The sequence below is a fragment of the Thermobia domestica genome, chromosome 8, assembly GCF_964235325.1.
Source record: "Thermobia domestica chromosome 8, izTheDome1.hap1.1, whole genome shotgun sequence".
Lineage (NCBI taxonomy): Eukaryota > Metazoa > Arthropoda > Insecta > Zygentoma > Lepismatidae > Thermobia > Thermobia domestica.
Window position 1 is genome coordinate 158,931,452 of NC_137461.1, and position 25,472 is coordinate 158,956,923.

General features: G+C 35.9%; 1 protein-coding gene across 4 annotated transcripts in view; it reads right to left on the reverse strand.

Moving 5' to 3' along the window:
- The window catches only part of LOC145693310 (alpha-tocopherol transfer protein-like), a 90,369-nt gene that overhangs the window by 60,103 nt on the left and 4,794 nt on the right, over positions 1-25,472 (reverse strand). The window contains exon 1 of one of the 4 annotated variants that reach the window (XM_081769180.1): positions 10,768-10,791. The exons of 1 other annotated variant lie outside the window; for it this stretch is intronic. The gene's annotated coding sequence lies outside the window, so the exon portion shown is untranslated. Of the gene's footprint in view, positions 1-6,508; positions 6,620-10,157; positions 10,332-10,767; positions 10,792-25,472 lie in introns of those variants that run through there. 2 more of the 4 variants (XM_081769178.1, XM_081769179.1) reach the window with 2 other exon arrangements.

A 25,472-nucleotide genomic window follows, 5' to 3' on the forward strand; every position in this document is an offset into this window, starting at 1 on the left:
AACGTACACTACTTCCTTCTTTTGTAAGAAATGTTGCATTCTCTAATAAGACCCCAACAATAGTCCCCCATCATTGAAGGATCCCATCGTCCCTGGTACCTTTTCTCCATTGCCATTATATCTTGGTGGAATCTTTCCCCCTGTTCGTCGCTGAGAGCACCTAGGTTAGCAGTAAAGAAGCTGAGGTGGGAGTGCAAAAAGTGGATTTTTCAAGACATCCTACAACCTAACTCTTTGTATTTCTGTATCATGTCCTGTACGATTTCTGTGTAACTCTCAGCTTTGTTATTGCCCAGAAAGTTGCGCACAACACACTTAAATGCTGTCCAGGCAGCTAGCTCAGCACTGTTTAACTTGCTGTCAAAGCTATCATCAAGCATTCATTTCCTAATTTGGGGTCCAATAAACACCCCCGCTGAAATCTTAGCATCACTCAGGTTAGGGAACTTATCTCGCAAATACTTGAAACCTTCACCAGATGTGTCCATGGCTTTGACAAAGTTTTTCATAAGTCCTAACTTGATATGAAGTGGCGGTAGTAATATCTTATTAGAATCTACCAAAGGAGCGTATTTGACGTTGCATTCTCCAGGTACGTAATTCACTCTAGGTTCCCATTCCTTCACTTCATAATGTTTGTCATCAGCTCGGCTATCCCATAAACATAAAAAACATTGGTACTTCGTGTAACCGCACTGCAGTCCTAATAAAATACCAACTACCTTGAGATCACAACATATTTGCCAACAATGGTCCTTGTAATTTATAAGATTTAGCAAAGTTGACATGGTGTCATAGAATTCCTTAATCTTCACTGAGTGTGCAAGTGGTATAGAAGGTTTTTTATTTCCATTATGTAAAAGGACCTTTGACGCGTCGATAAATAACCTCCATTCTTCTGGAACGTAAGGAATTCCTAGCTCCGCCATAAACCCATTTATATCCGTACATACGCACACATTATCTTGCATTGAGAAATAGCTTGAAAATTGAACATGCCTTTTTCTGTACACTGATATGTTCGTTTCTGCATCCAATAAGTTCCACTGCTGGAGCCTTGATCCCAGAAGTTCCGCCTCTTGTTTTGTCAGGTGCAAATCACGGACTAGGTCATTAAGTTCACATTGCCGGATGAAATGTGGCTCGCGAACACAGTCAGGGATGAACGTTGGATCCTTGGATGTACATGTTGATGTCGATGGTTCATCAAGGTCATGATCATCATCAGAGTCTTTTGGCCATATCTCTTCCCAGTTGGTAGGGGGCTCGGGAAGTGGAAGTTCTTTTGCATTCTGTTACATTTGATAACAAATATTGATAACCATTTCATGAACAAAACGAAAAAACTTGGAGAATTGTATATATATGTATTAAGATATACATATACTGTACGTTTTAAAAAATATGCGTTGGAAGTACATTCTATTTTTATACACGTTTCTAATTTACAGAGAGCAATACAAGTGTGTTGTTGACTATTGTAAATATTCATTTTTATGTCTGTGTTTGTAGTAATAAAGCAAATCGTTTTTACCCCAACTCAGGAGATCTGAAAGCATTACTATCAGGTGCAATAAACAGTGCACACAGTATACATACAAATATATTTATTTCTCTAGAAAGAACAAAGCGATTTTTACGAAACTTTTAAGGTTTATTAAATATAAATCAAGGTATACTTAGGTATAATTTCTATGTTACTATATGTAAGGGGACAAGAGCTAGGGGAATAAAATATCTGAAAAAGGGAAATTTTTGAGGGAATTTCCCGAAAATCCCTCTGTTACGGGAAAACTGTACGTGATGGAGAGAAACCGAGTCCATATTCGAATTCAGTGCAGAAAGTTCTTTTAAGATCAGGTGAATTTTCTCATGTAACAAACAAAAAGTTTAAATTTGTTAACTAGTGTAATTAGTCCTGTTTATGTTAAGTCTGTTTTGTTGATATTAGGTTACTGGTATTGAAAAACCAAGATTATTTCGCGACCACAGTTCCAAACATTTGACAATTGAAGTATGGTTGAAAGAAGAAATACTAAAATTTTTGACAGCAATGGGCTGCTTAACAAGAGATTCAGTACTTGAGTAGTTTTCACAATGGGCGTCATAACATAAGAAAATAATTCGTCAGTACATTATTTTAATAGTATTAATTAAATTCAACTGTAAATACTATGCATCTTACGTGTTGTGTCTTTTTTTGGTCCTAAACAACATTCGTGCCAGTATAATGACACAATTTGTAATACTCCTCAGCGAATACTATAGCGTTTCCTTTCTCTTAGGTTAGTAACTGACTAACTTACTTTACGTCATATCAAACATGAATATTAACCAAAACAGACAAAAACTCTTTATTGCAGAAACCACTACATTTGAACACTTTAACTGACGACCTGAAACAAGCTGGGGTCTCATTCCATACGAATTTGTGTCAACGCAATGCAAGATAGATGTGTTTAGTTTCCGATAATTAGTCCAACACTTTCAATTGCTTTTCCAAGTTTTTGCGTTTTATTACGGGCCACAAAATTTTGCGAAGACTGGTACGACAGAATTATCTTCTTGGGTGCGAGGGATGACACAGAACATCTACAAGATCATTCGGTTGAGTTACTATGGAACGAAAACACCCTAAATCACAAAAAATGCGTGCACAACACACACAAAATAATGATATCACTTTCTAATGACTAGGCGCTCGTGGAACAAGGATGGCGTGATAGATTCAAACCCCATTAAAATCATAGCAGCAGGTATGAATGTAGTTAAAAAAAATCACATTTTCAAAAATGAAATACGTAAAAATTATAGATAGTCAAGCAACTAATTCACAAGTTGTATCACAGAGCAAGACCTGGAGTACCTTTCCCTCAACTAAGTGAGCTCTTATACAAACATAGATTGCAATATAACGCAACAGATTGTGGGATATTTGAATCCTTTTCGCAACTATTTTAGCTACTGGTCGCGAAATACCTTTCTCACTAAATGATAACCAGATGTATCAGTATCGTTTCCAAATGACACAAATTTGTAGTAGTACGATACAACTGTTAGCCGTTAGCGTGATGCTTTATATTCCTTAGTGAATGTATATATTAATATTTGTTAACTTGAAAATCATCCGTTGCCTTTATGTTATTGTAAACTATTATTAATATTTGGCACTAAGTAAAAAAAAAAAAACTTTTCAAGCACAAATATTGATCTCCTAGAAAAAATAATTTTCCTACTCTTCAATGTGACTGATGAGTGTTTGTATTTTGTACAGGTAAGTGTGCGTTATCTGCTTACACATATCCTTTATAAGGTCACTGTAACGTATAGGTCTCTTTCTATAGATTTCAGAAAATTTTTTAATAATTGAAGACTTTGGGGCAAAAACTCGTCAAGTCCAAAAAGTGAAAGTGTAAATGAGATACTTTCATAATGGTTTCTCGTCATCAGATTTTCTTCAATGTTGGCACATATATACTAGACCGAAAATAAATCGACACGTATTTTTTTTGTCACTTTCGAAAAATAGGTTAAGGGGGCAAAGGGCCCCTTTTCAAAAAGGGTCCTCATGATTGAAACGAAACTCTGCCGATGCAAAGATGACTTCAAAATAGGAAATACGGATTTTGTCGCTTTTGCGAGAAAAGGGTTGCAGGGGCAATGCCCCATTCGAAATGACAAAGGGCCCCGCACAATCCTTACGGAAATTGGATTTAAATGGAATTGCTTCAAACCGTGATATGTTGTAGATATGGTGTTCCTTAAAAAAAAAAAAAAAAAAAAAAACGTCTCAACGGGCACAACCACAAATCACTGACCGTTTGGCCACTACATGGGCACATTTTTGAAAACAGCCGTAGATAACGACACTCTGGATTTCGGTAAAAATGACTGAAACGTTGATATGTTGTAGATATTGTGAGCCTGAGAAAAAGTCTTAATGGACGTAACCACCAATCACTGATTGTTTGGCCACTACAAGCCACTTTTTTGAAAGCAGCGGAAAATAGTGATATTCTGGATTTCGATTAAAATGACTGAAATTGTGATATATTGTAGATGTTGTGATTCTGAAAAAAAGTTTCAGTAAGCACAACCACCAATCATTGACCGTTTGGCCACTACAGGGCCACATTTTTGAAAACAGCAGAAGGTAACGTTATTCTGGATTTCGGAAGAATTGATTGAAACTATGGTATGTTGTAGAAATTGTGATCCTGTCCTGAGAAAAAGTCTCAATTTGTACAACCATCCATCACTGACCGTTTGGCCACTACTGGACCACTATTTTTTAAGTGCTAAAGGTAATAGTATTCCGGATTTAGGTGGAATTGCTTGAAACCGTGATATATTGTAGATATTGTAATCCTGAAAAAAATCTCAACAGGCGCAGCCACCAATCAACGACCATTTGGCCACTACAGGGACACTTTAAAACAAAAAGAACAGAAGGTAACGGTATTCTTTATTATGGTGGAATTGCTTGAAACCGTGATATGTTGTAGATATTGTGATCCTGAGAAAAAGTCTCCATTGTCATAACCACCAATCAGTGACCATTTGGCAACTACTGAGCCACATTTTTTTTAAACAGCAGAAGGTAAGGAATTTTGGTAGAATTGTATGAACCCCTGAAAGTTCATATCCCACAACTCGGAAAGGGATGGGGGGAGTAACGGTGAACATCATTTAAGCATAGCCCATATTCACATGCTTATCCCACGGGATAAAACAAATTTTTCTCAGGGTCACGACATCTACAACATATCACACTTTCATTAATTTACACCGAGATGAAAAAATCGTTATACCCATGTTTTTTTTTTAATGGACCTGTAGTAGCCAAATAGGGCTGCCAACTAGCCGGTTTTTGACCGGCCTGGTCGGAAATATTGCTATTATTTTTATTAAAGCCGGTGATTGGTACAAACTTCTTACCAACCCATTTATGGCTTTTTTTTTTCTTTCTCAAATTTGTATGTAGTTCGAAGTATAGATTTAAAAAATAACTTTCATTCTGTAAATTCAAACTGTCATCTTTCCCCATCTATTTTATCTATTTTCTGTCATCGTTCCCCATGTATTTTGTTCATGTGTTTAGATAACTTTAAAGAAGACAGGGACTGTATCAGGGAAATTTTGAAATTTGCTTGAATTTGAATTTTATATATTTATTGAGAGTGAAAAAGGTTTTCTTAAAGCGATTTCCTGTAGTTGAAGTATAAGTTTAAAGAATAAATTTCATTTTCCAAATGCAAAATTGTCACGTAAACATTAATATAGGTATACTTTTGTTCATGTTTCAATGACTTTAAAGAAGTGGTTGTTACTGTTAAATACAATAAAATGATCAATGCGATTTCAGTTTCTCATTTATACCATAATATATCTTTTATGCTTATTAGTGATAATACTAAGGATATGCAGAATACAGGTGCTAGTGCACTTTTGTTCACGATAGCACATTTCCTTCCCATGAATGGGTCCGAACAAAGATATTTCACACTCAGACCTATACCACAGGGAATTTTAAGGGGAAGCTGTTTTTATTATTATTATTATTATTATTATTATTATTATTATTATTATTATTATTATTATTATTATTATTATTATTACTATTATTATTATTATTATTATTATTATTATTATTATTATTATTATTATTATTATTATTATTATTATTATTATTATTTTCCAGAGTTGGCAGTCCTATGGCCAACGATCATAATACGATGGTTGTGTCAATAAAGATTTTTTCTTATGATAGGATCTTCAACATATCTCAGTTTTACTAGATCTTACCGAAATCCAGAAAATTGTTATATTCAGCTGTTTTCAAGAAAGTAGCCCTGTAGTGACCAAAGGATTAGTGATTTGTGCTTGTGTCCATGGAGGCTTTTTCTCTGGATAACAATATCAACAATATCACAGTTTCAGTCATTTTCACCGAAATACAAAACATCACTATCTTCGGTTGCTTAAAAAAAAAAAAAAAAATGTCTCGTTGTGGCCGAACGGTCAGTGAGTGGTTGTTGTGCCCATTTAGACTTTTCCTCAAGGTCACAAAATTTACAACATATCACGGTTTCAAGCAATTCCACCGAAATCCAGAATATCGTTAGCTACTGTTTCCAAAAAACCGACACTGTTGTTTAATTTAGAAGTTTAATTTAATGTGTTTGTTTACTTTTAGTATAGTGGTTAGTATCTTTTCTCATAATAACAGTAAAATTACTAAATTCAGTAGTATGTGTGAAAAAGAAAGAATCTTCAAAATATGAATTTATTACAAAGAATAAATGTCATTTTACAATATGCAGACATAATAAATCAAATGTTAATATTTAATTGAGCTCAAGTTTGTCTGCAGTGATTTACAATAATGAAATTAACAAATAAAGCAAGATTTAAGAATCTGTTATCTATGAGGCCTTTAGCAGGAGACTGCCATAGAAGAAATTACTTCTTCTTAGAGACTGAAATTATTTAAAAGGATAAAACTTACATGTGTAGTTCGGAGGTCTCTCTCTCAACTCAATGTTGACCATCTTCGTCGTGGCTTCTAGTCCAAAATGCGAGACGCAGGTTACAGACGCAAAGTATGATGTAAGATCTGAGTCTTATGATGTTTGATGTTTGATGAAAAGTTCTAATTTTCCGAAGCTTATATACTGGTTGGAGAGAGTGAACTACGTGACAAACAACTAGTCCTTGTAACTTATTTGTCTCATGACGAATTTTGTTTTTCTCTAGTACTACACTATTGAAAAGTAGAGAAAAGTTCGTGTTCGTACATTCATATAAAAAAGTTTTTTTTAATATTTCAATAAAATAATCGTAACACTGTAGTGGCCAAACGGTCAGTGGTTGGTGGTTGTGCCTATTGAGACATTTTCACAGTTTCACAACATATCACAGTTTCACTCATTTTAATCGAAATCCAGAATATCACTATCTTCGGCTGCTTTCAGAAAAGTGGTCTCGTAGTGGCCAAACGATCAGTGATTGGTGGTTATGCCCATTAACACTTTTTCTCAGAATCACATTTACAACATATCACAGTTTCAGTCATTTTCACCGAAATACAGAACATTACTATCTTCGGTTGCCTACAAAAAACTGGCCTCATAATGGCCAAACGTCAGTGATTTGTGGTTGTGCCCGTTGAGACTTTTTTCTTAGGAACATCGTATCTACAACATATCACGGTTTGAAGCAATTCCATTTAAATCCAATTTCCGTGAGGATTGTGCGAAGTAATTTGTCATTTCGAAGGGGGCCATTGCCCCTTGCAATCCTTTTCTCGCAAAAGCGACAAAACCCGTATTTCCTATTTTGAAGTCATCTTTGCATCGGCAGAGTTTCGTTTCAATCATGGGGGACCCTTTTTTGAAAAGGGGCCCTTTGCCCCCGTAACCTATTTTCCGAAAGAAACAAAAAAAAAAAAAATACGTATCGATTTATTTTCGGTCTAGTATATATGTGCCAAGTTTGAAGAAAATCGAATGACGAGAAACCCTTGTGAAGCTATCTCATTTACACTTTCATTCACTGTCTGAACTTGACGGGTTTTTGCCCCAAAGTCTCCATTTTGACCTTTTAACCTTGAGAGTGACCCTAGATGGCTGGTTCGGTTATTTCATCTTGGTATTGCCCTAAGGTACCTATATACCAAATTTGAGCCCCCTAGCTGTTATAGGTAAAAAAAAAAGTTATCTTGTTTACAGAGAAACGTATTTAACCCCATTTGCGAATTTGTATAGTTCGTACTTCGCCATATAAGCTGAACAATTTGTAAATTTACACTGTGCGCTTTGTAAATTTAAATTGAGTGTAGATTTCGATAATAATAATAATAATAATAATAATAATAATAATAATAATAATAATAATAATAATAATAATAATAATAATAATAATAGTAATAATAATAAAATTTACTTTGAGTTACATTATTTCTGAATTTGCTTACCCTTAATCCCGTATTTCTTTATTCGGGTTGTTCTTTACGGATAGATGAGATACAAACTATAAATTGCATGCCTGTTTCTTTGAATCAAAGAGTTCTTAAAGGAGTAATATACTTTTATTTTCAAACGCAAAATACTTTTAACAACTAACAAATTTTGCAAATATTTTTCAAAATGTGATATGTTTCCCTCGCAACCAGGGGTGCTTCCGCGTGCGGGTCCATTGGGTCCGGATATCTCTCAAATTTCGTAATTTGACTTACATTTGTACACTTTCTTAATAAAGCTATACTTATTTAGCAGAGAAGCTGTTGGTATTGCATAGAGATTTCATCTTACACTTTCATGTGCGCTCTTTTCTTATAAAAAAAAACAGTCTATCAGTTGTATCATTTTCCCTGAGAATATAAATGGTAGTACTTAACAATTACTTAGTCTTTCTTCGTGTAGAATAACGGCGGTTCATATTACATAGACGTAGTGTCTTGTAGCATTGGACCTTTCTCCCCCCCGCCCAAAAAAAATGGGTGCGCGCCTACTCGTAACTACCCCAAAAATACGTAAATTTTAGGACTTTATGCCTTATGATATTTTTAATATCTACGATAGAAGCGTTATGATTCAGTCACCGACATTTTATCACAGACAAGTACATATCAACACGATCCGAAATTATGCGTACCATAATTGTGGTCCATATTATTTGCACAAACAATATGGAAGAAGATAGACCATAAATGGAACAAATGATATTAAAAAAGTAGGAGTTTGATATAGCTTACACGAAACTGATGTAAGTCATGTAAAATCTTCCAGATACCAGACTAAGCATCAATTAGGTAATTTTACCCGAATATTTATTGTGTACATTGTATAATTGATCATTTAATACTATTAGAGCAAACTTGTATATATCTAATGTATAGAAACAAACAGTGATTGGCCTATTAATCTTAGTAAATCTGTGCTCTTAACAAATACAATTATTGTTTTTCTTTTTATTCTAATGAATTTTCACTTTTTGTATTATAATTTTTATAACGTTAACAGTTTTAACATATTGCTGCGTTGCTTCTTGGGATTGGAATTGAGAATTAGATTTCTGGGGTTTCGGTGTCTATGGCCATTTTAGCCAATCATTTATGAGGGAACCTTATGAGGATTAAAAATCAATCTAAATGAAAAAGGTATGACATGAGACTAATGAGAACTGCATATTGAAATACCAGAAAAATATTAACGCACCAAAACCTGCATATTGAAATATAATTAATATTGAAATCTAATGAGATATGTATGTGTGTGAGTGAATATTCTTTTTTTCAGCAAGCTGGTCACAATAAAGGTAGATTTTTGGTGGGTAATATTATTTGCTTCCTAAATTTTAAATAGTATAAATAACTTGCTTTTAACAATTTTTGGTGATACTGAACACATACACAACAATGTACCAAATTTGCAACAAAATTAAAATACTCAACTTTTTAAACAATTGTCCGTCTTTTTAAACCAAAATTAGAAATCACTTTATTTTTTTTATCATATGACCCAAAATTAAGGGAGTTAAGAAGTTTGAAAATTTTCAAACGGGCTCCATTTTGAAACAGTATGACGGATCGAATTTGACATTTGTAGTAATACGAATGAACTGACCAAATTTGGCTTTAATCTATTATCTTTTAGGAAAGTTACTCACTCACTATATACAAGAAATGGTTTTTACCATTATAGAAATAGATAGATGTCGTGAAATCTCCGCAATAGGTACTGTATATTAAAAATCCCAAAAAACCTTATTACAAACCAGAAATTATAAGGGGTCGTTGGCAAGAGGATGCGATAAAATGGGAGTCGCAATAGAAACTAGGTTGAGAACCACTGGTGTAGAATAATACCAGGTCAATACTACTAGACGTAGTGTCTTGTACTTTTGGACCCCTCCCAACAAAATTTTCTGGCTGCTAATTCTTTTGGTCAAAATATTTCCGGTCAGGTTACACTATTGAATATGATTATTAAAGAGCATTCTATTTCAGTTTTAAATATTTTACATTATTACACTATTTATATTATTATATTAATTATATTATATTCCAAACCATAGAGCACAAAGACCAGTTAAATACACAATAACATGCTCAGTAAAACATCTTCGTGCAACCACTTAAACTGTAATACAAATACCTGTATCAGGGTATCCTGAAGTGAAGTCCACAATGTTTACAATACAATATCGACACGAGTGTTACGCAACATAACAAAAGCGTGATAGCCCTACTCGAAATGCAAGAGCTTCCTATTAACGTAAACTCATACTATTCTGTTTGTTTCTGCTTCGGCATAGAATGATAACTCGGAACATCAAGGTCAAAAGCATTGAGCCATATGAAAGAGGGAATAAGTAGTAGTTCATAAGATAAAATTTTGGAACATGGCCAATCTTTCTAATTGCGTTGTTATCTATTTTCTTTTCTTATAGATTTCTTTCTCTCATAGATTTAAATCATTTCTTTTCAGTACCGAATATTAATTAATTGGTTTATACCCTTTATCAGCAGAGAGCTATATGAGACGAGACCTACAGTTTAAAGTGAGATACGATCATTATTGTAGTGAGTTCGATATTTTCCCACTAACGTGTCAGTCTCCTTAGCACTTAAGTAAGTACTAAGGAGACATGGACCTTCGAAACTCTGTCTGTGTGTACACTAGAGATTAAATCTGATGTGAGGCCGAATAAAAAGAATTAGCGCGTACAAATTAATAATAGAATGTAATTAATTCCACTTTTTACCTTCCTTGCTTTCCATTAAGCTCTCTAGCACCTGCTACAGATCCTGCAATAAGAGCTCTCTATCATCTGTCAAAAGATTATGCAGTCCAGTTTGTGAAAATTGCAACATCAAGAAAGATTTGCTTATTTTTATTTAATTTAAAAGAAAAGTTCCAGATACAGCAATTAGCCATTTAACACTGAAAGATGTAACAACGGAAAACAAAACATTAACAACAAAAATGTACAACAGTAATAGAAGAAAAGTTTACACAGTAATATTTACAACTTAATTTTGCATAATGCAGATCGGAAAAATCTCAATGGTAAATATATCAATGGTAGCTGGAGGTCTAATGAATTCACTAGAAAGTCTGCACATGAGTGACCTTTGAACTATTTGATGTTTAAGTTTCAGAATATAGAAAAAAAACTTGTATTCGTGTTGCTGGAATAAGTACTTTGAAATTAAGCGTGAGAAGTAGACTGATAGTTGAATTTTCCATTTACTATTTTATGCAGAAACATAACAATACCTTTTTCTGCGGCAAATGCTGTATGATATTATAGTGAGTGTTTGAGACCTAGGTAGGTCTGGAACTACATGACGAACAATGGCTAAAAACAAATTGAGAATAGTTTCTATCTCTTGAAGATGTGTAGCAGAAGCCATAGACCAGTACGCGCAAGTGGAATGGAATAACAAATCCATTACATGACTATACTATAGCTTAACAACCTAATAAACTACCTCCACTGCACATGCGCAAGCTTCAGTGTTTGTGGCCTGCCTTTTCTAATCTTTTTCTTCAATTTTCCCAATATAATATGAGCAGAACTACAATCCGAAGGTATTTTGTTGGGCGTGAGGTTCGGAGTTCCTTTTTGATAGAACTTGAGCCATGTTTGCAGTCGGATTTTTCATCTAGCACCTCAATGTCTGATTTTTTAGTATAGGCTCTATGATAAAAAAATCTTGAGAGCACCTCCGTAGCTAAGCGTTTAGCGTACGCGCCTTTGGCGTGTGAGACCCGGGTTCGATTCCCGGCGGGAGCTCATGTGGTTCGGATTCCACGTTAATCAGTAGGTCCACGTCTCATACAGCCTCGCTGCTGAACGGGACGTTAAACTCAACTCAAAATATCTTGAAGGTTTAACATTATAAATAACGATAAAAAAAACAGTTATTTACTCTATACCATATCCTGTCAACATGAAAATTGGATTATGCGAGAATTGTTTTCCCTAATAAAGATTACACACACACACACACACACACACACACATATTATATATATATATATATATATATATATATATATATATATATATATATATATATATATATATATATATATATATATATATATATATATACAGTGTATAAGAAATGAAGAAAGATCTAAGTTCTTTTTTTTTCTTTTTTAAATCTTGATCACTACTCATTCTACTAGTCGAGTATTAGTTTTTAATTACGTATTATGGTCTGCAAATCTGTTAAGTGGATGTTACGCCGAGGTTGATTTTATTTAATTTTTTGAGTTTACCGTTCCTTTCAGCAGCGAGGTTATGAGACGTGGACCTAATGATTAACATAGGATCTGAACCAGAGGAGCTCCCACTGGGAATACAATCCGAGTCTCCCATGTCAAAGGCGCGTATGCTAACTGCCTAGTCTAGGGATGGCCAATTCCGGAATTTTTACTTTCCGGAATCCGGAAAGTAAAATCGGAAAATTCCGGAATTCGGAAAAATTCCGGATTTCGGAAAAATTCCGGAATTCGGAAAAATTCCGGAATTCGGAAAAATTCCGGAATTTAGAAAAAATCCGGATTTCGGAAAAATTCCGGAATTTAGAAAAATTCCGGATTTCGGAAAAATTCCGGATTTCGGAAAAAATCCGGAATTCGGAAAAAATCCGGAATTTAGAAAAAATCCGGATTTCGGAAAAAATCCGGATTTCGGAAAAATTCCGGATTTTGGAAAAAATCCGGAATTCGGAAAAAATCCGGAATTTAGAAAAAATCCGGATTTCGGAAAAAATCCGGATTTCGGAAAAATTCCGGAATTCGGAAAAATTATTTTTTCTTTTTGTAATCCTAAGAATTTTGTTCAAACGCAAACGAACAAATTTCCTTTTTGTAATCCTAAGAATGTATGATGCAAATTAAGCTGAAACTTACATCCTAAAGTATACACTACTCAATCTTCCCATGGTTAATGAGATGTAGTCCAAAAGTACGATGTACTTCTAATATTTAATTTTTGTTTTACTGTGATATTGTCCAGAGGTAAGACATATATCACACTGAGATAAACAACTTGACATAATGAAGATGTTATCATACGTAGTTTTCCAGAAAATCGTGAGAAACTAATTTTTGTGAAGTTAAAATATGCGTCTCTTGTTGAAAGTGGGATGCAATTGATAACTTTTATGCTGGAATAGTCTTCTTCTTCTTCTTCTTCTTCTTCTTCTTCTTCTTCTTATTATTATTATTATTATTATTATTATTATTATTATTATTATTATTATTATTATTAATCGTTTATGTACTGTAAAAGAAAAATGTGAACCGTTAAGTAGTAGATTTTATCTGTTGTTTTTTGATATCTTCTAACAGTAATAACAAACTGCTTGTAAATACGCAATGATTATCAAGGACAATGGCATATTAATGTAAGGACTACTCTGCAGACTAGCAATAAACAATAACAGATAAACAATAGTTGCAAAAAAAAAGTAACTAACTTGGGCACGTCAGAATGTTCGCGAGAATATAGGGACGCATTGAGACTAGCAAAGAGCGTGCTATTATCATTACTCATAGGGCCGTACGATGGAGGCATTAATGTTAATGGCTCTAATGAGCACTTACTTGCTCTAACGGCTAACCTCATTTTTGAGATGATTCTTAGAAGGGGCGTGTTGGCATGCAGTTAGAAGACCTATATCCATTATTTAAATAGCACACGTTATCTGTGGAGTACTAACGATTTGCGTCACTATCGAACACTAACGTAGCACTAGCGACGTTTAAAGTCGAAATTGGAGTCTGACATAAGTGGCTTGTCAACTTCACGGACATTATATTTTCCTTGAATGAGAGAATTTTGCGCCCAGGAAATTTGCGCCCTACCACAAAAATAGGAAAAAATGCGCTCGCAATATATTTGCACTGGGATGTTTGCGCCCTACCCCAAAAAGAGGGGGAAATGCGCCGGCTATATATTTGCACTGGGATGTTAGCGCCCTACAATTCAACTTATTTTTGTATTGTGTAAAGTAACTTCCACTCACACTTGAACTAGGCTTGCCTATCATCGTCTCAGTGAGTTACTCCATCCGTTATAATATTCCGAACAAATGAAAAAAATACAATTTTAGTTCACTAAAGGGCAATCCATACAAATACAATTTTTCATTATACTACAAAATTTACAAAAAAGTATAAATGACTGATATATAATTATTAATATAATCAAAGAGTATAATTTAATCTACAAAAGGTTGTTTGGCTCTACCCAGATATCTCTGTTCACAATCCTTGCGAGTTGTTTGGCTTTTCAGGACACAAAATATAGAAAAGAAAATGTAAAGTGAATGTAAAATCAGTTCAGTAATATTATCAAGAAAACTATGTACAGTGTGTTTACTTGCTGGAATTCAAACACACAATTGCGTTCAGTTGTTCTTTCAGAAAAAAATGTTCCGGGGGGCACACTTAGTATTCCGGAGGGGGGTCACTGCTGGTACTATTCTATTTATTATTATATTATAGACGTATTATTTTGATCTCCTCCGAGGGGGCACTCTGAGAGCTCTGGGGAGGCCAGTGTTCCCCCAAAATCATCTCTGGAAGAAGCAGTGATTGCTTTGATCCGTTGTGTTCTTTTGGCTTATATTGAAGTTTATTCTCCCCTTATATAGCCACAATGAAAATAAATCACAAATGGCATGGTTGTGGGGGAGGATTGTTTATGCTGTAATGTCAGCCCCTCCGAGCAAATGCGTAAGCTCCAATAGGTTCTTTTATTTCGCAGGGCTCAACTTCCCGGTGGAGCTACATCGCAGGCGCAATTTTCCCTGTTCTTGAGGTAGGGCGCAAATTTCCCAGACGCAAAATTCTCGACACCGTTCGAATGACCTCGGAATCTTTTTCAATACTTTTTTATATTCTTTTACTCGAGATTTCTTCATAGCTTCTAATTAAAATACTTACTAATATATCCTTATTTTATTGTCCTAACCAATCAATATGGGTATGTTGTCAGTAAAATATTTAGATTGATCGAGCCTCTGGTGTGTAACCACAGTATTTCATATCATCCCCCATTTAGAAATCTTGGCTAAACGAACCAATATATGTTGCCAATAAAATAGTTTAGAATGATTGAGCCCCTGGTAAATAACCACAGTATTTCGTGACAGACACCCCCCCCTTCCTATTACCATATTTTAGCTACATGCCTGACTCAGCTAATTCTCTACATTCTTTACCAAGCACACATTTTCTAAAGCGGAAAATGCTCTCTAAATACCTAACCTCATTATTTTCAGCAGATGCACAAATTGGGTAACATTCTATCTACATGAATGTTATATATATGTCGATTACTGGAAACCGCTTCTCGCTATCTATTACCATATTTACTATATAATGATTAACGTTAAAACCGGAAATGGTTGATTTGTACCGCTTCCGGTTTGAATATTGCATTCATCAGGGAACTCGATTCTTAACTATTGACTCTGTACATCATGGCCAAAATTGATTGGTAATCCATCAGATAGTTCTTGAGACTGTTTGCTTCACTGACGGACAGAATGAATATATGGCTATAGAGTTTTGATAAACTAAATTCGTTAATGAGTGATGATGGAACAAATATAAGAAAGGTAGGCCTTCCACCGGGAAAATTTTCGAACACAAAATTAGCCATCGAAAACCCACATGTCCTGGGTTAGAATACCATAGATGAAAACTCTACCACTGAGTCATCAATCACCCGCTTATTAGTTTTATTAATTATTATATTAATATAAATTAATGAATGCCTGCTTATGTTAATTATTGAACAATTACATTGTACACTTCGTAAAGTCAAAAATTATAAATTTGTATTTACTGTACATACAGTGAGCGCAGAAAGTGTTCGTACACCTATGCTATTGAAACGAGAATGCCTGCGAAAAAGAAACAGAAAATTTAAGAAGTGTAATAACACACACAATGTGAATAATGAAAACTAAGCTTTATGAATGTATCAATAAAGAACCACAAAGACAAGTTTAATGGTCAGAAAGTAAATAACTTCCGTAGAAAGTGTATAGAGTAAACGCAAAAAGTGATCGTACACCTGACGTACGAATACGAAACAAAGATACCACAACTGGGGTTCACTAGTATTCACCTGAGTATACACCTCTGTATAGCATGACGAGTAACAGAATGAGTTTAGTTGTGAATAGAGGTGAAAAAACTGCACGTTGGGCTGTCAAAGTGGGAAGCAACCGAACAGAAACAAATGAGGAGACAAGAAAAGTAATTATTAAATTGCATAAGAAGGGTAAGTCTTTGAGAAAGATAGCAAACCTTGCAGACAGGCCTCGTACAACAGTACAAACAATAATTGCGATGTATAATGTTTCTATCACTGTGCGAAAAAAAAAAAAAAAAAACTGGAAGACCAAGACTGTTGAGCGAACAAGATAAACGTTACATTATTAGGGAAAGAAAAAAGGTTCCAAAAAATAGTGCTGTACAATTGGCAACGGATCTGGAAACACGCGGTGTTAAAGTATCAGCCAGTACAGTGCGGAATATTTGCAAGGTATCATGGTTGGATAGCCAGGAAAATGTTCTGGGTGAACAAGACAAATCGTATAAAGAGACTAAAGTTTGAAAAAGAGTATAAAGATAAGGGATCAGGCTTCTTTCTGGAATAGGGTCATATTTTCGGACGAAAGTAAATTTAACTTTATCGAGTCCAATGGGAGGCGTATTGTATGGCGCAAGGTGAATACAGAGATGAATCCTCAAAATCTCGTCCCTAAAGTAAGACACGGAGGAGGGTCCGTGCTCGTCTGGGGTTGTATGAGTGCCTCAGGGGTGGGTCGTCTCCACCTTATCGATGGAGTGATGATCCACAAAGTGTATATTAACATATTAAAGGAAAATCTCCATACTAGTGCGCAGAAGATGGTTCTTGAAAACAATTTATTGTTCAGCAAGACAACGACTCCAAACATACAGCGGAAAATACTCGATTGTTTCTACTCTATAATACCTTGAAACAGCTTCGCACACCTCCCCAATCCCCAGACATGAACCCCATAGAACATCTATGGTCTGTTCTGGAGACAACAATCAGAAGGCACAGCTTCTCTACTCAGGGCCGGCGCTAGCAATTTTGCCGCCTTGGGCGGTGCTTTCACATGCCGCCCCTTTAATCCGCAAACCTTATTTTGACAGATAACGTTCAAGTGTCATTTAAAAACATGTATAAAATGGAAAAGTAAATAAAAAAAACTACCTTTCTGGAATGTTCACGTAATATTTAAACGACTCTATACTGACACAATATTCAGTATACTCGATTTCGCTGTATATCTGTAATATAGAGCAGCGCATACAGAAAATAAAATTTTAAAAATATACTTTAATCATGACTAAGAATTTTAATTTTTAGGCTTATTTTATATCAAAAGGCGTTTTCAACAGAGTATGGAGCAAGAAGATAATACAGTAAATCAGATATTATGGTAAATGTAAGTGATTAGCTTAAGCCTTATAATGTACTAAAACACAATAGACATACATAAATTTAACATATCTTAATTGAAAGAAACTTTTCTTGCTTTGATATGAGCAAATTCCTTTATCACATCACGTAGTCCAATGTTTTAGCCAATTTGTGTTCTATTGATATCGTCGCTAGACCACTCAAGCGTGTTTCAGACATAGAAGAGTGTAGATAGTTTCTAATAAACTTAAGTTTCCAAAAACTTCTTTCTCCACTTGCCACTGTTACAGGCAAGATTAACAAAATTCTACGTGCAATACTAACATTGGGAGCAAAGTCATGTTCCTTTATTATTATTATTATTATTATTATTATTATTATTATTATTATTATTATTATTATTATTATTTTTTTTTTTTTTTTGTGAACTTTCACAGGCTTAATTATAGTGGATAACACTTTCAGTTTGTCTTTCAAATCACTGGGGTTAATATCTTTCAATTCTTCGTGTGTTAAAATGGTGGTAAGTTTAGTACACTTTTCAGACAAAAAGTCCAGGTGGTAGGCTATATCTTTACGATTACTTATATCGCAAAGAAAATTGAAATATTCGCTGTGATGTTTAAGTTGCTCAAATCTTTCTCTTAAAAGCTAACACAATCACTTCTAGAACTTTGTAATAAAAATCGATCTTGTATCTTGTTTGTGGATGTTTTCAGTAGCTTCATCCTCTGCCTCGTACTGAAACTGTCTCTTCTTTCGACTTCGAGCTTGCACTGTATTACGTATCAGTGGATCACCCGTATCTAATGCTGATGCCAAGTCCATCGTATCAACTAAGTAAGATTTAAACTTTGCATAATTTCTGCTCCTCTCAAAGTACCCAGATATATTTTCAAGAAATCCTACTGCATCCAACACATGAGAATCAATGCTTTAAAGTCATATCAGGCAACGAGTGAGTAAAGGAAAGAAAAGTAACTCAGCTGGTTTGCTATACACAGAGCATCGTGGACGACCATTCTATCGGTTCTATTGTCATTACTTATTTGAAGTAAGGCATCATAAACTTCCTATATTTGATAACTGAGTCAGAGCATCAATTCGGCTCTCCCACCTTGTGGTGGATTATGATTTTAAAGTGAGACTACTAATATGTTCCTTTAGTATGGCCTAACGTTGAACTGACGCAGAAAAAAAAAGTCATAAACTTTTTTTTAGCTATACAAAAAATGAAACATTTCTCAAGAAATAATACGCTGTACGATTTACTATATTCGGAATGAACAATTTGTAAATTGGTCAAAAACTCGCTATTAGAACCTAAATGTCTCTAGATGCTACCAGGGGCGAATCCAGGGGGGGCGATCGGGCGATCTCCCCCCCCCAGAAGAGGAAACTTTTTTATTTTATATATAAATAAAATATATAGTTTATTTTTTGACGCTCTTAAAAGTAGCTCTAAGTAGCAGTATTACAACCCACCGCCCCCCAGAAGTCCGTCCTGGATCCGCCCCTGAATGCTACAGGCTAGAACGGCCTGTCTCAAGTGGGAGTGTACCTTTTGCATACTTGGAGCGGAGTGTTAGAACATTATTGAATAGAAAAAAATATAAAAAGACACCGTGATAATCTTATGCACTCTAGCTCAAAATCCTATCTACACTGCTGCAAGGGAAATATTGAACGAGATACCTGTGGCTAGTAGTTTGATAATTGAAAACGAGGAGGAATGCTCTGAATTTCCTGAGAGAGTATTTCTTGAATGTGAGTGAAGTAAGTTCAATTACATTCTCAGGTTAACACAATCTTATTTTTCCATGTGAGCCTATTACGAAGCATTATATTTTGATAGTATTCTTTTCTTTTTCAAATTTTGCCGCCCATTAGACTTGCCGCTCTGGGCGGTGGCACGGCTCGACCCTCTCTCGCGCCGGCCCTGTCTCTACTAAAGAAGGCCTAAGAAAAGCTATTCAAGAAGAATGGGACATAATCAGTCCCGAAGCTACAGAACTACGAACTACTACAGGTGAAATCAATGCCACGAAGACTACAGACAATCATTAACGCACAGGGTAATCCCACAAAATATTAAATAACGTAATATACTTTATAAGCACTAATTCAAGCATAAGTGTACGGTGACATTTTGCGTTTACAAAAAAGGAATTCTCTCTTTTCTTCTGAACAAAACAGTGATTGTGTTTGTTTGGCCTTTCTCTTGTATATAGAAATAAAATGTATGGATGTGTAGTCTTAATTCTGGTTATATATATATTTTCCACCTCCCGTTCTCATGCTAGCTGTTTTCAATATAAAGTATGCACGGTGTACGAACACTTTCTGCGCTCACTGTAGGTATGTTGACAATAAGCGAATGTTATTAGAACATTTGTTGAGATTTCTTTTCCTCCACTGCCTTTCGCCTGGTTACAAAGTAGTTTGCAGTGCTTTGGAGTAGCTGTAGGTGGGAACGCGATAATGTTTGAGACATACCGGCGACTTTTTTGTGTGTGAAAATAAGACCCTTATAAAACAGTAAATAACTGCAGTAGCAATTGTCTACGTAAGTGATAAAGACATATCCAACTACAAGAAACTAATACAGTATATATATTCATTATTGTGTTTCTCTTTTAACAGCTACTAGCTAGGGATGGCCAATTCCAGAATTTTTACTTTCCGGAATCCGGAAAGTAAAATCGGAAAAATTCCTGATTTCGGAAAAATTCCGGATTTTTTCCGAATGTCGGATTTTTTCCGAAATCCGGATTTTTTCCGAATTCCGGATTTTTTCTGAATTCCGGAATTTTTCCGAAATCCGGAATTTTTCCGAATGTCGGAATTTTTCCGAATTCCGGAATTTTTCCGAATTCCGGAATTTTTCTGGATTCCGGAATTTTTCCGAATTCCGGATTTTTTCCGAAATCCGGATTTTTTCTGAATTCCGGAATTTTTCCGAAATCCGGAATTTTTCTGGATTCCGGATTTTTTCCGAAATCCGGAATTTTTCCGAATTCCGGAATTTTTCCGAATTCCGGAATTTTTCCGAAATCCGGAATTTTTCCGAATTCCGGAAAGTAAATTTTCCGATTCCGGAAAACAAAATTTCCGGAATCCGGATTCCGGAAAATTTTGGCCATCCCTAGCCTAGTCATAAGGGAGCTCCTTACTGCGCCGAGAAGTGCATAAGCTTCACATGGAGTCACAAAAGGATAAAGTTAATTGGCTTTGTAATTTTAATTAGTTTCAGAAGTTACCATTATAAACCATAGTTATCTGATGAATGAAATATGTATTTTATACTGTAAGCTCGAAGTTCAGTCACTGAGAATTAACCCTACAATTCTTCGTTTAAAAAGAAAGAAAACATTAAGCTTGAAATTGTCAAAAATTATGCAGGTTATATTACTACTATATTATTATTAAGCGCTGTTGCCAACTATTCATACAAGTATAAAAACTACATTTCAATAGCACCTTTACAAAATCCCAGACTGCAGATTTTCAACTGTACAATAATGGACAATGAAGGCGTCTCTCATAATAAAATGTATAATTTTAGGGCGGCCAGATGTCCTGCTTTAGGCCGGACAGTCCGGCTTTTGGCGGTTCTGTCCCGTGTCCGGCTTAGTAATCGAGCCGGACGCCCATTTGTCCTGCTTTTCAGTTGTCTCATTATAAACGTTTAACTTTCCATTATTAATGTTAATTCTAAGATGATGCTATTAGTTCCTTGTGATAAAACAAGGTGAGATTTTTTTTTTTTTTTTTTTTTTTTTTTTTTTATGAACAGGCTTGTCAATTTAATCGCGATCGGTATAATTTCTCTGAAAATAAGTTTACATAAGAGACTCTCGTTGCTTTCCCTTGAAAATCCCGACTGTTCTTTTGAAGATTTTGTTAGTTCTGTTGAGGCTGTAATATTAAATCCATTAACGTGGATGGACTTTACGAAGAATTCAAGGTGTTTCAAGAAGTAGCAGCCTTAGATGTGTTCAGAACTGTACAACTGTAGTAGAAAGGTATTTAGAAGTTTTCGAATGTGCGAAAACACCAAGCAAAAAAGGTTTTAAGAATTTGAAAAAAGTCGGTTCATATATTCTTTCCATACAAAGTAGTAATGCTTGCTGCGAACGGGTATTTTCATTAATGAATGCTGCTTGGACAAAAGAACGCAACCGACTTAATATCTCTACAGTTAAGTCCGAACATCAAGCTTGTTTCACCATTGAAGGAAAAAGTGAGAATGGTACGTGCAGTGACATAATTAAAGAATTCTTGCGGAACAAGCGTCTATTGAAAGCCGCTCGAGGAGTATAGATATATCAATGAGGTAAGAATTTTAACATGTAAATGTAGCTATATGTAAATGTTGCTTTCCCAGCTTGCTTGAGTCAAAGATGTCTAAACGCAATTAATGGATTGAATTGTCATATGTGGGGCAAAGGTTTACAAATTCATAAAGTCCGGCTTTTTAATCATTGCCTTCTGGCCACCCTATATAATTTCGATTGGTCTCACACTGGGTGTTTTTATTCTGACCACAGACTGTCTACATTCTTAAATTTGCCCTGTGTTGGGTAGGATGCAGAGCATGTGATGTTTGTTTGTCAAGAAGAAAATCTGTGGCATAAATTGTACCAATTCTTCCACAGAATACTGCTCACAACCTGCTTGCAGTTGATTAACTTATTTAAATAAAAATGATTACATAATGGATTCTAAGAACAGCAGTAGATGGTCCTACCAACAAGTGTAAAAGTGGATCTGAAAAGGTAGGGGACGCATGACGTCACGCCGTCCTCCGTGCCTACCTTTTCTCGTTGTAATTTTTAGGAAGTGGAGATAAGTTATACAAGGGGCATATTGAAAGTCGTGAGCAATTTTTTTTTCACAACAGTAATCTTTAATTGTAAGTGAAACTAAATATATCATCTCAATCTACAGACTTTTTTTTTTTAACTTTTCCACATAATCTTCGTTTCTTGCACATATTTTTCTCATCGTTCTGCAAGTTTGAAGATATTCTTGCGATAGAATTCCGTTCCAGCTGCCTGTAGACACTGACGCATTGCTTACTGAATATCCTCCAGTGTCTCGTAGCGAAGGCCTCGCATCTTTTCCTTTACAAAACCGAAAAGATGGTAGTCGGACGGTGCAAAGTCGGGGCTGTAGAGAGAATGTGGAAGTGTTTTCCACCCAAATCTAGTATGCGAACGCGCATTATTCTGTTGAAGGAAGATTTGTTACCAGGACGTTTATTACGCAAAGCACGACGGAGCTTCAAAAGTGTGTGAATGTAGCGGGCAGAATTTATGGTTTGTCCAGGCTCAAGAAAGTCAACCAGAATGCAACCCTGTGCATCACAGAAGACGCTGCCCATAACCTCCCCTACCGATTGCACTGTCTTCGCTTTCTTCTTCAGTAGCGAATTCAAGTGGCGCCATTCTATATCTATACTCTGTTGTTTTGTTTCAGGTTCATAATGATGGAATCAACTTTCATCTCCAGTCACAATACTCGTCAAAAAGTCATCACCTTCATGTCGAAATCTCTGAAGAAGGGTTTGGGCAATAGTTAGTCTTTGACGTTTGTGGTCCTCGGTTAATAAATGTGGGACCCAACGGGCACAAACTTTTCGATAACCTAAGCTGTTAATCATTTCTTGCACCGCACTATGTCCAACAAAATGTTTTGCAGCGATTTCATTCACAGTGATACGCCTATTTCCCTAATCAGCTCATCAACCCTTACCTTGTTGCGTTCCGTGGAGGCAGTTCGAAGGGGTCCGCTGCGAGGCTCATCTTCGATATTCGTGTTTCCATCCTTAAAATGTTTCACCCACTTCCTAACACTGCTGGCATCCATGCACACAACTCCATGCTGCAGTCTGCGGTGAATTTCAGAAGTAGGTGAATCTCAGCACGCTGTCGAAACAAAACATCGCTGCCCGCCATTTTAGAAATCCTGCCTGGTCACGTGCTAGCAACAAATAGCGTTAACGTCTGTAAAGAAAGAAAGAAAGAAAAGTCTGTAGATTGATATGATATACTTAGTTTCACTTTCAACTAAAGATTACGGTTGTGAAAACATGTTGCCCACGACTTTCAGTATGCTCTCGTATTTTTGGAAGTGGAGAAACAATGTTCCCCTTGTTCCCCCTCAGTCTTACCCCTACCTACCAGCGAAAATACTCCTGAAATTGCATGTAGAGTGTACCAGGTCGTAGCAAGAACACTAAGACAGGAAGACCAAGATCATTTTTGAGAGGCTGAGTTCACATTACATTCACACTTACATACGAACAAATAGCTGAAAGTTCCAAGGAGACTCAAGTGGCTCAACGGAGGTCTTATCCCTTAATCACTTCCTAGCTATCGGCCTGGAGTGCACTTTTTAAAAATAGAGTAAAATTCGTGTTTCAATTCCGCATCGTGCTATATGTATTTTGTAGTGAAGAACAGTGGTGTACGCAAAGCTGCCTTCAAGAAGGTATTATTAAAAAAAAAAAAAAAAAATACCATATTAAGATATACAAAAATCCTGAAGTGGCTGTGGTGCCTCAGTGGTAGGGCACTCACCTCTGGTCAAGGGCGCCGATTTCTCTGTAAAATTGGGGGGCACTCAGACACAGAAGGTTCTATATATGCGGATGTTAAGACAAATTGCATTCAAATTATGCCAAATATTGTATATTCATAAATATACTAGGGGAGGCCCACATGAGCTTTGGGGGGCCCAGGCCCCCTCGGCTCCCAGGATCGGCACCCTTGCCTCTGGTACATGGGATCCCTGGTTCGACCACAATTTCCGCTAAATGTTTTCTATGGGGGATAAACACCGATCAGTGAGTTTTCTTGGGCTTCTTCTGTTACCCCCCATTTTCGTCATTCCACCATTGTCATCCATCTAATCATCATCGTTTTCCTTAGCCTCGGTGCATAATCATGGTATATTAAACTAAAAAATATCCTGAAAGGATATGCTTTCCTTTCCCCCTAGTTATGATATATTCTGTCAACATACCAGAACTAGTGAACAGGATTGCATGAATGAGTTACCTCGGGATTTCGGTTGCCCTCCTATTTCACTTTTCATTCCTCTTGTTTAACATCCCACTTCTTTTCCCACATATCCTGCGAACATGATCGGAAACATTGAAATTATAACTTTCCTTTTATATACATATAAAACGTTATGAATACTAGTAATACTATGTTTTCGCAGTTGGCAATAATGAAAATAACATCTACTACTTCTTAATTTCTTCACCACGTTAAGAGAGAGAGCAAAAGCTCCCTCCCCTCCACGGTCTAATCGGAAAAATTCTAAGTTGCCAGGGTATAGTTCTTTTGAAAAATGAAGTGAAACGAAATCTTTGAGTTTTACGTCCCACAGTTATGCCGGTTAGGCTAAGGGAGACGGTGATGATGAGAGATGAATGAAATGGTGGAATGAAGAAAGTGGGAGGAAACGGGAGAACCCCGAGAAAACCCACGCACACGGTGTTTGTCCACCACAAAGTTCACTTGGCGCGGGCTGGGATCGAACCCGGGACCCTAAGCACCAGAGGTGAACGCTCTACCACTGAGCCACCGCGGCCCTAGTTCTCTTGATTATTAAAAATCGATTATTTGTGGTGTTCGGGGAGCTTGATTCTGGCCAAACTATCCAAAAGTCCACAATTTTGGGGATTTCCTTGATAGAACATTCATTCCAATTATTGAATTTTGAGAGCATTTTTTTGGGGGGGGGGGGGTACTAGGTTTTAAAAAATATATGCCGAAGTGGATCTTGCCAGCCATTGGGGCCGCCTAGAAAAGGAACTTTGTTTTGACAGTTTTACTGATAGCAGATCTTTTATTTAAAATTAAATATTGTTATCGGAGAGCATAATCACATTTTTATGAATATTGTTTTTGAAGAGCTCACAATTAGCATTTTTTGAGTAGGTCGATTATATCTGGTGCCGGGCT